Raw genomic sequence first — 13,356 nt, 5'->3', positions numbered from 1 at the left:
ATCCAAACACAGATAATAGGGTAGTTTTAATATTTTGTATTCCAAGCATTTTCAAAATGATTTTGTTAAATATCAGTATTGAATCAGGACTGGTGCCTTTTATCCAAATCTCGTCCATCATAAAATAAGTTAGTCCTCCATAATGTTAATAACACTGTAAAATGTTCTGTTTGATCGTTTGGTTTATTTCGGTGACATATAAGAAGATATTTTGAGTCTCTTGATTACATAAAAATGGAGATGTAATATATACACATTATATATACTTTATATTTTAATTTATATTATTGATTACAAACAAGATCACTGCTGTCAACTGCTGTGCATAGATGAAGAAGGATAAAGGATTTTGCTAATTTTTTCAGGCTCTCTTCTCATGGACATGGGTAAAATATTCTCTCTGGTCTATTAACAGTGAACAACTCCGGAAAGTTGGGCAGAAAGTTTCCCTCATTTTAAATGCATTTCATATGTAAATAGTTGCCCTTAAAATGCCTCAAAGCAACACATTTTAAAGTAATAGGATATCAGTATGATTTTATCTCACTCTCACATCAAATCCATGAGATAAACCCTTCACTGCATGATCTCCCCCCTCCCATTGTGCAGTACCCCACCAGACCACTGGGGGATGCTGAGAGGTGCGCCGCATGAAAATGAAGTTGTTGAGTCTTGAACAAAGAAAATAAAGTAATGATTTCTCTGTCAGATATTTGGCTTTGGGTACAGAGCGTTGCTCGTGTTCTTAGTGAAGGGTGATCATTAGCAAGTAACAGGGACTGCAGACACCTTTTATCCAGCAATCAAAGGCAAATAACAACAAAAACGAGGTCTGACCTAAATTCACTCTGCAGCTGCATCCCAAAGGAACGACAGGTACCCGGGCATCATGCACCCTCCTACCAATACATTAACTTCTTACGGGATGTGAAGAGTGCAAAACAAATATGATCGTAACCTTTCTACTTTTGGAAATATGGATTGATAAAAATAAACCCTTTCCAAAACCTGATCAATAAATGTAATTATTTAATATTAAATTTAAATCTGGCTCCCTCCCTCCCTCCCTCTCCCTATAGGGGATTTAAGGCAGTGTCTATGGTCAGTGTGTAGAGGCTGTGTCTGGTGGAGGTAATCCTTGGTGATCTGCCCTAATCTGTCACAGATACGCAGCTGAAGCGCAGAGAAGCTGTTAGAGGAGAGCAGAGAGGGGGGGATGAGAGTAAAAAAAAAGGGGTTGGACGACTGGATTATGGCAGTACGTCTGCATTAACTCACTGGCCTTATCTCTTAAATGCTCTGCGAAAAACAGCTTTGGCTTGTACACAGGGAATGGTGCGGTGAACAAGCTCAGATGCACGCGTGTGTGTACACAGGCGGTGTGTGTGTGTGTGTGTGTGTGTGTGTGTGTGTCATGTGAGCTCAGCTAATTTCATGCCAGCCATACAGGCCTGAGAAACCAGTGTCCCTATTATAGAGGAGGAGCTCGCCCAGTGCCACCTTGTGCTCGTTCACATCCCAGCCAGTCTAGCTCACTGAAAGCCTGACAGCCATTCTCAGGTGATTCATTTTTCCTTCTTTGGTTGGGCGCGGTGGCCGATTTGCTTCTTGGAATACAGTTACTCGATTGCCAGACATAGATATCAAATCCCTTTTTGTCCCCATATCCGAGAGTTATGTGCTTTTGACATTTTTTTCCTGTTGAAACCACTTGCAATTATGGTTTACATGGTTATTGTGGAAAAATAACTAATTGTCAGTTGTTGCGGATGAAACTGTCCGACATGTTGAGTCGTGCCCTGGTTTGGAGCCTGATTTACCCAACAGCACAGTGCAACAGAAGCACACACATCCTTCGCAGTCGTAAACACACACACACACACAGAAACATCTCAAAACGTGTTCACAAACAACTGATATGTTGATTGATACAGTCGATGCAACTCTGCCTAACACAAACAGCCAGAAGCACGCACAGTCCTGCGCTCATGCAGTCCCTCATCTCCAGTCATCGGAGGGTCACTCCTCGGCCCTGAGAGAGAGAGAGAGAGAGAGAGAGAGAGAGACTGTGTGGATGCTCTCATGTTTATGTTTGGGAGATTAGCATTGATGAAAGAATGCCTTTTCAAGTCTGGGCTAGAGGGGCCTCTGTTCAATGCCCCACCCTTTAACTATACACACACACACACACACGCACAAGTGTGTGCGTGTAGAAACATAGCCATATACACTCACACAGACACGTTTCGTCATCAATCCCAGCACATTGTACTCTATAGCCACCATATGTTCACCACATCCAAAGATTTGCAAGATTGCAGAAACATTGCCTCCAAATCCATGCCTGACATTGATTCAGTCGTCTCTCGGGGTCTAGGATCTTAGTCGCACTGTACGTGGAGGCTGCACTGACACTTCACCCTCATCTATCCTCTTCCCTCTCATCTTCCCTTCATCATCCAACCCCAATGAAAGAGCCTTATTGTTCTACTCTGTCTGAATGTGGTTGGTCTCTCAGTCTTTCCTCTCTCATTTTCCTCCTCTCTCTCGGTCTCTCTTGCAGCCATATGCTTGGCCATCTTTAGTGTTTCTTCATCTCATCTCCTTGTGGTGTCATGGATTATAATGTGACTGAATCATTTTTGGGGGTTCCCATGCCAGGAGACGAGCCCAGTACTCTTGATCATCCTTGTCATTATCTCTCCCAACCAAACCAAACAGAAGAAGTTATGAGGTTTAAAGCTGTCTCGCTCTCTCCCTATTGGTTGTGGATTTGGATTAGGGAATCCCTCAGTTTTAGGGGACAACATGCTCAGGCAATTTGTTTCCCATTTAGCTGTAATAGAAAACAGAGTTTTCCAAACAAAACATGATTACCAATGGGTGAAGCACTCACCGCATCTAGGCCTCTCCCAGAAAAATGATCTAAAGACTATTTGGTCACAGTCCCATGATCCTATTCACTCTTGAACTATTCTATTGTCTGAAATGCATTAATCACAGGTTTGTTTGACCAGGTATTACAGGCTCTATTGTGTAACTTTTCTCCTTTTTATGAAAAGCTGATTCTGTTTTCTTTGGCTTCTTGACAGTTTCCACATGACAGTTTCACTCACTGCAGAGATTCATGCTTGGGGAGCAGCTCATATACACCAGAAGTCATGCTTGTCTTTAAAACTGACTAAATACTTTGATATTCCCCGGTTTTATTACCCGGCGTGATGACTGTATCCAGCTACCTCCTTTGTTGTCTCGGCAAGCAAACCATTCATTCATCAAATTGTTGGAACCACAGATGTAATTGAAGTTTTTGGTATGATCACTGATTCTGGGAGGGCCCTGGCTGTTGAGAGGCAAACTCCCTCAGGTCTTACCTACCAAATAGTGGAAAGCACCTTTTCAGGTGAAGTCATAAGAAAGCAGTTTTGCGGTGGAAGATTCAGGATAGGGGAAACAGAGGTGTGCTATTAGAATGTACTGGAAACTACTTAATTAAGCATAGATCCAGATGATAGTCATTATCTCCTGATTGGCTTATTAATTTGTTAGCACTTGGAGCCAACGTCCTGTTCATGGCTCAGAAGAGCAAGAGGAGAATAAAAGCCAAAGACGATATAGACAGACGTATCAAGGAGGTATAAAAGGAAGAAAAAGATGAAAAGCTGTTGTAAAAACCAGCTTAACCTGGAGGCACTGGGCTGGCTGCCTGTGTGCAACATGATATGTCCTCAGACAGCTGCTGACACTGCTTGATGTGTAGACTTGGAGCTTGTGGAACCAGTAAAGAACTATGTGTGTGTGTGTGTGTGTCTGTGTCTGTGTGTCTGTGTTGTTGGGTCAGGGTTGGCATGCTTGTTCAAAAAATGCCACAAGGCAAATGATACACCACCCTCCATTTTTAGAATTGTTACTTGCAGATTAAATTGCATTCCAACGTGCCAGTCGCTCCAAGAATGAGACGTCTTGTGTGTTGTGCCTCGCAGTTAGTGACACACAGGAATGTGATGTCACAGCGAGCTGACCTATATCAGCATGCCCCTAATACAGATCGTTAACACTGTAACGGCAGCGGCCTGCCTTCTCCGATGCACAAGAATTGTGCTCCATTAATGTCTTAGGTACAAAATAAGGGAACAAACATATTGACTCAATCAACATTGTCCTCATGAAACTTGTATGAGCTGTTAGATAAACATCCTGGCTGTATCACACAGTATATGCCCCAATATAAAGCAAATAGAGTGATCAAAGCTACAGTCTGAGGAGCCGGTCTATATGTAGGACAGGATATGTGTTTGGACAGTTTGCTGATCTAGATGTACAGTATTTGTTGTACATGTGGGGAAGATGGCACTGCCATTGACCCCTCCGTGTGTCTTCCTGTCCCCTAGCTGAACCACAGAGTGAGGGGGCCCTTATCTGGTCAAACTGGGCGGTGGGGAGGGGAAGGCTTTGAAGGCACGCTTGTGTGGCGATGCAATCAGGCAGACTGCTGAAGGGCCGCAAACCCCCCTCCAACCCCTCCCGTCCCATAACCCTCTTTGCCCTTCTTCTGCCATTCGAAGCCGTAGAGAGATGCTTATGGAGCACTCGGAGGCTCCCTGGGTGTTGTTTGCGCAGCAGAGGCTCCTGGACAGGCCTTGGGAATTATGCGGGCAGTATCACGTAGAGTCCTTCCCATTCCCCAATAACAAGTAACATCTCGTGGAGAATCTCGAAGTGATAAAACACTTACAAAACCCCCAGGGGATTCCTTGCAAATTTTCCACCCTGGACAGAAAAACAAATAGAGATTATCTATTGAGACAATATGATCGCAGTGGTCCACCCTTACTCGACCCTCTGCATGGAGGACACAGATAAAGCCTCTAAGATATTGACTGAAAAAAAGGGAAGGCTTCTGAGATGGATCACATGAACAGTAAATGCAATTGGATGTACTGTAATAGGTCCTGAACAAAGCTAATACCATTATATATACTGTATATGTTTCAGCCTGCTGTCAAAAACTGTGTGGAAATGTGGGCGTCTTCAGTCAAGTCATTTTATTTTGTTGTTCTTATTGCACATGTCTGTTTGTTTTGGCTGCTAAAGTGGGAGAAAAGTGTACTCTGAGCTGTCAGTCCGGTATCATTGAAACTTTGGTCGTAGAGAAAAAGAAAGCTACTGTTCACATGTGGTCGGCCGAATATACAGTAAGGACATTTGCATGTTAGCAAAAATGTATGCCAGCTCCCCCAGATTTTTCCAATTATTTCTCGTGATATAAAAGACATAATTTCATCTAGCTAACCACTTTGATGCTTTCATCTTCCACTAATATGTTCCACACTAGCATTGTAACAACACTCTACCACTCACAGATATTGATTTGGATTAGGCTCTGTCACGTTCGGGGATTGCGTAAATGAGGCTTCTTTTTTTTCCTTCTTTATTCTCCCCTCACTCATTTTCGTTCCCCCTTTCACTGTCACATCTCCATGATGCCTCCACACAGGCCCTTTGATGTGCCTGCTTTAATTTGGAGCTTAATGGAATCTGTGGCACTGCTGTGCCTATCGGTGGCAGGATCACAGATCCCAGGGTTCATTGCGGTATGCCTCCATTCTGGTGAGTGGGTGTCAAGATAGCCGTGAAACAACGGAGGAGGGCCTGTAGCCCTAGGAGACGAACTGCATTTCCAATGCAGATCCCTGAGTATCGGCCCCTGTCAGCTTATTGCCAGTGTGTTTCACTGGAGGAAATCCCATCTGTAGCTCAGTATTATAAACAACTGTTGACTTAACAAAGACAAAACAAAGCATAAAGCCATGTTATTGATATTATTTGATGTATTGGGAGTATTATGTATTAAAAAAACAGGGGGCAAAAAGGAGCAATACAAAGATAAAAAGAAATAGAATAAGTAGATAATACATACAAAATAATAATAATAAAGTCATAATAGTATCAATAACAACGCCAGTGGTATTAATAATAGCTGCAATAATGATTATTATAATTAGGTGGTGCTGGTGTTTAAGATGCTGACCATAATCATAACGTCGCGGCTTCAAGTTCAGCCAGAGGCCCTTGTTGCATTCCTCCGTCTTTTTCTCTCCACATTTGATAAATGCAGAATTGCATCTGTGAGTCCATGCGGACACATACACACATAAACTGTAAATAAATGCACATACATAAGTACAGTACCGTGTGCATATATACACATACAGTATACATGTCTACAAATATACTGATGTACAGTACAACATTTCTCACAGATTTCTCTCTCTTCACTAAAGATAAAGATATTTACTATTGGACCATAAATGACCATACATACATACATACATACATACATACATACATACATACATACATACATACATACATACATACATACATACATACATATTATGTTGACAATTACAAGTTCAGACAAAATTCACAGCAACTTTTAGAAGTCTCAACTTACCACTTGTCTCTTTTTCTAAATGTTGGTTTTCTTCAGGAGTCTGGACAGTCACTTCCAGTCTGCCTGCATCTGTTTGAACAAAACAGCAGGGCTTCCATGGGATATGCTTTGACTGTTATTTCTGAAACGTATGTTTTATAGCCAAACCTTCTGGCTCACACAGCTACACGTGTGACCTCAGATGGTGAACAGATCATGTTGATTTATCCCTGTGACACACTTCATATTCTCCCGCCCTTTAGTATACTGGTTGTGGTTTTTTTTAATCGCTCCTAATGTTCACAACCATTTGCCACCATGCTGTGCATCACACATTGTCTTTTATTCTTACCAGTTGTCTCCTTTTGTAGATTTTATTTCTCACATTATCTGTCCATATTCAAGTCTAACTCATAATTTAGACCATCAGGCTCAAGGTCTGGACTGCCCAGAGCCGAGCAGTGTGACTGAACTGAGAAGAGATGTCAGGGATTTCACTCACTGCAGTCCAGACTACAATTTTCAATCCATGGGGGTTATAAATCAAAGAAGGTGGTTTCCTCCCCAAAAACCTCTCCACAGGATAGAGTGCTTGGGGGCAGCAGGTTATGAGCGAGCAATGATAAAAGTATGGCCATAAATCAATTCTTCATCCTTATCAAAGGCATATTTCAATCACTGTATGTACCGTTTAACTAGCATGCTAGTAAAAAAAAAGAAACCGAAAAAGAAGGAACTTCCATCTATGTGTGGAAAGAAGACAGGATCTGGGATCTGAGGCCTGACGAGAATACGCCCTCAGCCATGCATTTGTACGGTTCTCAAAGACACTGGCAGTCATGTTCAGACAGTATGCTAACAGGGGGAAATCCCCCAATACAGGGGCCTTCATCTCTCCTCACATACTCAGCTTAATGAACTCTGTTGCATGTTATGGCACATACAGGAGTCGTGTTGGAGGTGCCTTGCCTCTGTCTTTCATCCATGTTTGTATTTGATGTGTGCCTGCCAAATCATTATATTGCAGGGAGTGTTGTTTATGGCTTTGAGGTCCTGCCTTTTGGTTGTAGATCTGTTGCGATCCTTTTTTATATAGTAGAATCTGCATCACACAGAGGTCAGGTTGTAAAGTAAAGCACACTGAAGAAGATTTGAAATGTGTTGTGGTGACTGTAGTCAATAGATTTGTATGAGGCATGCGGCCAGTAGTAATACACATTTGTTTTGTATCGGCTACAGAACTTTGTCCATTCTAGCCCAGAGGAAAGACCGTGTGGAAAAACTGCTTTGAACACTGAGACATTTAAATTTCATACCACAGCTGACTCAAAAGAAAAGACACGTATGCACACAAATACCTAAAATGTTCATGCAATCTAATTTTGGGTGCATTAACAAATGGAAATTATGAATGAATGCATCAATATGAAATGCAGTAAGTTTAACTGGCAGTGTGTAATTGAGTTTTCTTGTGCACAGAAATTAGATATTGCCAAACATTTCAGAGAGTTCCGTGCATGCACATTTCATATTTTCATAGAGCTTTGGTCAAGAAATTAATTTTTTTTTTAACAGTCAAAGCAATTATTTTTCTGAAACAGCATCCATTCCTGTGGGGTTCAGATTAAAACATTCTACTGAAGCTGATTCGGGAAAAAATATGTATTATTACCAGCTCCTGCATTTATTTGATGTCTGACAACTCATACAAAGACATATATTACACTTGACTTCAATGCAGTTCAAAGTAAAATATGTATTTTCTCTTGCTTACAGTGGTTTGAATGCAGATCAAAGCAGAAAAGTTAAATCTTAACTTTGGTCAAACTCACATTCCAATATACCCGCAGGCGTGTAAACAAGATTTTCTTTGTTTGTGTAATATACCTTATGCTACATCAAGTTAGAAATCAGCCACTCTGGACCAACCACTGTTGCTATAGTGAGTTCTGACTTCCTGTCATCCCTCTCATGCCTTTATGAATGAAGTGATGATTTTAAGAGCCATGAAGATAAAGGCACATGGGCAAATTGCTAATACCATGAAGCAGTTTACTGGCTGTTGGAGCATGCTGTCTTGGGGCTTTGATGTACCGACATACAAACCTTTATGGCTGCTAGTGGAGACACCATAGTCAACCCACGCATCAGGACCCCAAGCTGAACTGTTTGCGCTTTTGCTCGTAAAAATCAATTTGTGTAACGAACGTAACAATAAAGCTGCTTTAGCCGAGCTATCTGAGCTGTCTGTTCTATTCAAATATGACAGATGAGGAGGTTGTGGAGCTGCAGCACCGGCTCTCTTGGCCCTACCTGTGTAGGAGAAGCCTCTCCCTCTGATGTCTGTCTGTAAATTGACTTGCCTTTTTAGGCTTTGACCCTGATGTCTGATGTAAGACCCAGACACCCACACATCAAAGGGAGCTGGGGGTGGGAGAATGGATTTCTATTTTGGAAGAAATATTGACTTTAGGCACTAAAGTGATGAGGCATCCAGCTTTTCGTATCCTATGTGATATTACAGAATTCTTTAGGAGGATTTTTTCTTTAAATCAAACTATCATAAATTATGATGGGGTAGGTGCAGTGCTTTTGGTTTCCAAAACACGAATTGGATCCGTTTTGCATTATTTGACAATTTCTACTGGATGGATATAAGATCGAGACTAATAATGGGTTTATTTTGTCTTGAAATGCTCTGAGCCTATAACTCACTAGAACCAGATGTGAACGATGTTTACAGATGTATTTTTTTCAGGGTTGCAATTGTTATTTTCATTATGGTAGAAAAGGTAATGCCTGCACACTTTACTCCATGCCAAAAGTTTTATAAAGATGTTTTGATCCTACTTGGATCTTCATCAGTTGATTTTTCAGCAAATAAATCCTGATTTTTTTTTATGAAATCTGAAAATAGAGAAAACTCACAATTTCCCAGAGCCAAAGATGACCTCTTCAGATTGCATATTTTGTCCAAAAATAGTCCAAAACCCGACCATATTTAGTTTACAAACACAATAACAGAAAATGTTAGTACTGAATTGTTATTACACATGCACATTGTTATGACACATTAATATGTAAACAGAATTGTAATGCAGCTGGCCAAACTGATTTTAACTACTTTACTTACTGTTGGGCAATTTAAACTATAACAATGCATCATGAACAGCATTATGAGATGATCATTTGATTTTTATGTAAAATCTTAATCTGCAAAGCATCTTGTGACTATAGCTGTCAGATAAATGAAGTGGGGTAAAAAGTCAAGTAGCAGGAAAGGAAAATACTTAAGTAAAGTGCCTTAAAATGTTATTTCTTTTTTCTTCTAATTTTACTAGTACTTGAGTAAGTGTACTTTACATGGAAAAGCAAAACCAACCTCCTGCAGAGCTGAATATAAATGAATTCAGACACACTTCAAACTTGTCCTTAAATGTAGGGATTTGGAGTTTGAGAGGCTGGATCCTGTAGCCCAGTATCAACAAACGGGACCCAGCTGTAGTCACGAGAGACAGGGGCCACCTGCTGCTTATCCTGCAGGCCCATTCTACTGCAGCATAAACATACCTGCACTGCTTTTGGGACTGGGCCATCAGGGAGAGGTTGAACACACATATAGAGACACACATAGAACCAGTTCTTAAGGCCTACAGGTGCTGATTTTACTGATAGCTTATATCAGAACAAGGATTGACTTTGCTGGATTACAATAAAGACTCTGGTAGGAGCTGTGGTGAGCCACGCACACTGCCAGGAAACGCTGAACTGCCATCCCAGTAGTTTACTCTTTATTGAATATGCAGTTAGCCAGCACTTCATTTTTAAAGTGCAAGTCACGGTCATGACATACAGATGCAAACAATTTGAGGATATTTAACGTACAATGACTTTACCAAAAAGAAGTATTTTGTTTGTCTGAATGTCTTATGAATCACCTGAACCGGTTTATAGAGTAATTAGTCGACGTTCCACTTCCGGGATTGCTCTGGTGCCACCGGAAAATCCGCCGGATTTCACTCTTTTCAGCCAGATGTCGGTTACCTTCCGTTTTCTTTGTGTGTAATTTTATACTCCGGTGGATTTATGAGGACTATGGTTAACTGCTCCTCAGATCTCTGCAGGGTAAATCCAGACAGCTAGCTGGACTATCTGTCCAATCTGAGTTTTCTGTTGCACCACTAAAACAACTTTTGAAGGAACACATGTTCCACCAAAACAAGTTCCCTCCCGAGGCTATTTTGCAGTGGCACCGTGGCTCTGCCCGGTGCTTAGCGCCGGCCATGGCGATTGTGATTAGTTTAAAGAAATGCCAATAAACCTGAGCATGTTTCTCTCCCATCCCGGAATGCTGTGTGGACTAGCCAGACATGCAAGGCTACAGAGAAATAAAAGAAGTTGTAAGAATGCAGCCACTGCATGCACACACGCACGCACACACACACACACACACACACACACACACACACACACACACACACACACACACACACACACACACACACACACACACACACACACACACCCCTAAACCTACCAAAGGCACTACCAAAGCTCCCGATGATCTTTGTTGTGAAAAGTTAGCTGAGACTCTAGAGCCATCTTCAAGGTTCAGTCAGCCGCTGTGCTCAGAGAGGAGTTTGTGGGATGGAAAAGCATTTAAGCTGGATTCACAGTGGGGATCTCCGCAAAGCGCGCTCAGAACACAGCAAAACCAAGTATTATACAGCTTTCTTTGAAGAGTGGGAAATACCAGTTTTGTTTCCCCAAAATAAGCAGCGCAGCACACTGTGGGTTTGTACCTTCAATTTTTCTCCTTGTACAAATAAAACTAAACATGGGGGAAACGCAAACACACACAGCCATGCATGAGCAAAAAGCAAAGCTCTTTTAGATTCAGGGGCAAGCTGTATACATGAAAAGCCTCAGTGATTTACTGTACTTGTACACGCGTACACACACTACACACACATGGCAAACCACTTCCTAACCCTTTACCGCTAACTAGAGTGTAGCAGTCTGAGAGTTATGTCCCTCCTCTGCCTGCTCTTCTCGTAATCGTCGGCTGGCTGCAGCTTCAGCCACAGCGCTGCCTTGCTCAGGAGCCTCCGGGAAAACAGAGCCAGCCACCTGTGAGGTAGGCTGGCTGGCCTGTTGCCAGACCAGAAAACAGATATGAAAGCTAGTACCTGTGAAGGCGTCGCACTCTATTGCAAACCATACACGCACACACACACACACACACACACACACACACACACACACACAACACACACACACACACACACACACACACACACACACACACACATAAGGAAGGATAATTCCCTTGGCCACATGAAAGCAGGAGGCGTTGGGCAGAACGCCAAGCAGTGCTACCTGGAGACAAAGGAGCAGCACCTCGGGGGGGGTGGATGTTCATCTGGGATTCAACATGCTGATGGATCCTGCCTGTGAGGGGGAGAGGCAGATTGCGTGTGTGTGTGTGTGTGTGTGTGTGTGTGTGTGTGTGTATTTGTGTGTGTGTGTGTGTGTGTGTGTGTGTGTGTGTGTGTGTGTACGCAGATGAATATATTCGAGCCTGCAAGCGATGTTTGCTCTCAGCATGCTGCAGCTCCGTAGTCTGCAATTAATCTCTCCGACATCAGGCCTTCCCCCAGAGGGGCAGATATCTCGCTGCTGCTACTGATCTCCGCCGCACAGCGGGCCTGGGGGCCTGGGGGCCTGTGGGCGGTCTGGGAGCTCACCCAGTCTACTCAGGCACAAGGGGATCCACCTGAGACATGAGCGATGGCACAGCTTACCTGACTTGGCAGGGTAGATAGTGTGATGTAAGATTAGTTGTGATCATTCGCTAATTAAGCGTAAGAAAGCATTTTAAGTAATTTCATGACATGTTTATTTTCCTCATCATTATCGTCCTCTCGTAAAGCTATTTGTCATCATAACTATCTGGCTTTTAACTGACTTCCCTGGTTAAATACGTTTTATTTTTGAGCTACCAATACATTGTTGTCATATGAAGACTTTTTCTCTCCAAAGCATGAATTCTGTTTTTAGGATCAAAGTCAAGCAGTGTGGATTTTGCTTTGATGACGATGCATTTTGACATTATCCGATGGGTTTTACGAGCCCCTCTAGAGTTTGATGGTGTCTCAACTCTTAGCTTTTTCTTCAAAAGATCTGACAACATGAGAATCACCAGGATTGGAGGCACACAGTTTCCAAACAACAGCAATGAAAGACAAATGAGTACAAATATGAATGTAGTTATAGGTATTTGTACTGTATATGTTTTGTACTGTATATGTTATCTATATTTTGAACATTAGACACACACATTCATCTTTGACAAAGCTAAATAATTAAATCATATTTGATAAAAGTAGATGGTTGAAATGAGGTTGGTTGGCATCACTCTGTCCCAGAGCCTAAATTGGTGATAGGAGCTGACACAATAAGTAAATTAATCAATTTGTTTTATCTGCAACTATTTTGATAATCAACTAATTTGTTAAGTATTTTTTCAAGCAAAAATGCACAAGAAATTATGAGAATTTTCTGCTTTTCTTGGTCTTACACTATAGAAAATATTTTTGGGTCTTGGACTGTTGATCGGACTTAGGGATATTGTGTGCATTTTTCAATGCTTTCTAATGTTCTACAGACCAGACAGATGACAATTGGCAGATCCATTAATAATGAAATAAATCATTTGTTGAAGACTTAGTTTTGTCTAACCAATTGTTCCAAACCCAAAGATATTAAGTTAACTGTCATAGAAGATGATGAAAATCAGCAAATGTCCACATTTAAAAAGCTGGAACAAGAGAGTTTCAGGGATTTTTGATAAAAAAAAAAGTCTTAAATGCTAAATGGATTATCAAAATTGTAATAAGTAATTTTTCTTTAAAAGTATA

The sequence above is a fragment of the Perca fluviatilis genome, chromosome 1 (genome assembly GCF_010015445.1).
Source record: "Perca fluviatilis chromosome 1, GENO_Pfluv_1.0, whole genome shotgun sequence".
Taxonomy (NCBI): Eukaryota; Metazoa; Chordata; class Actinopteri; order Perciformes; family Percidae; genus Perca; species Perca fluviatilis.
This window is presented reverse-complemented; position numbering follows the sequence as displayed.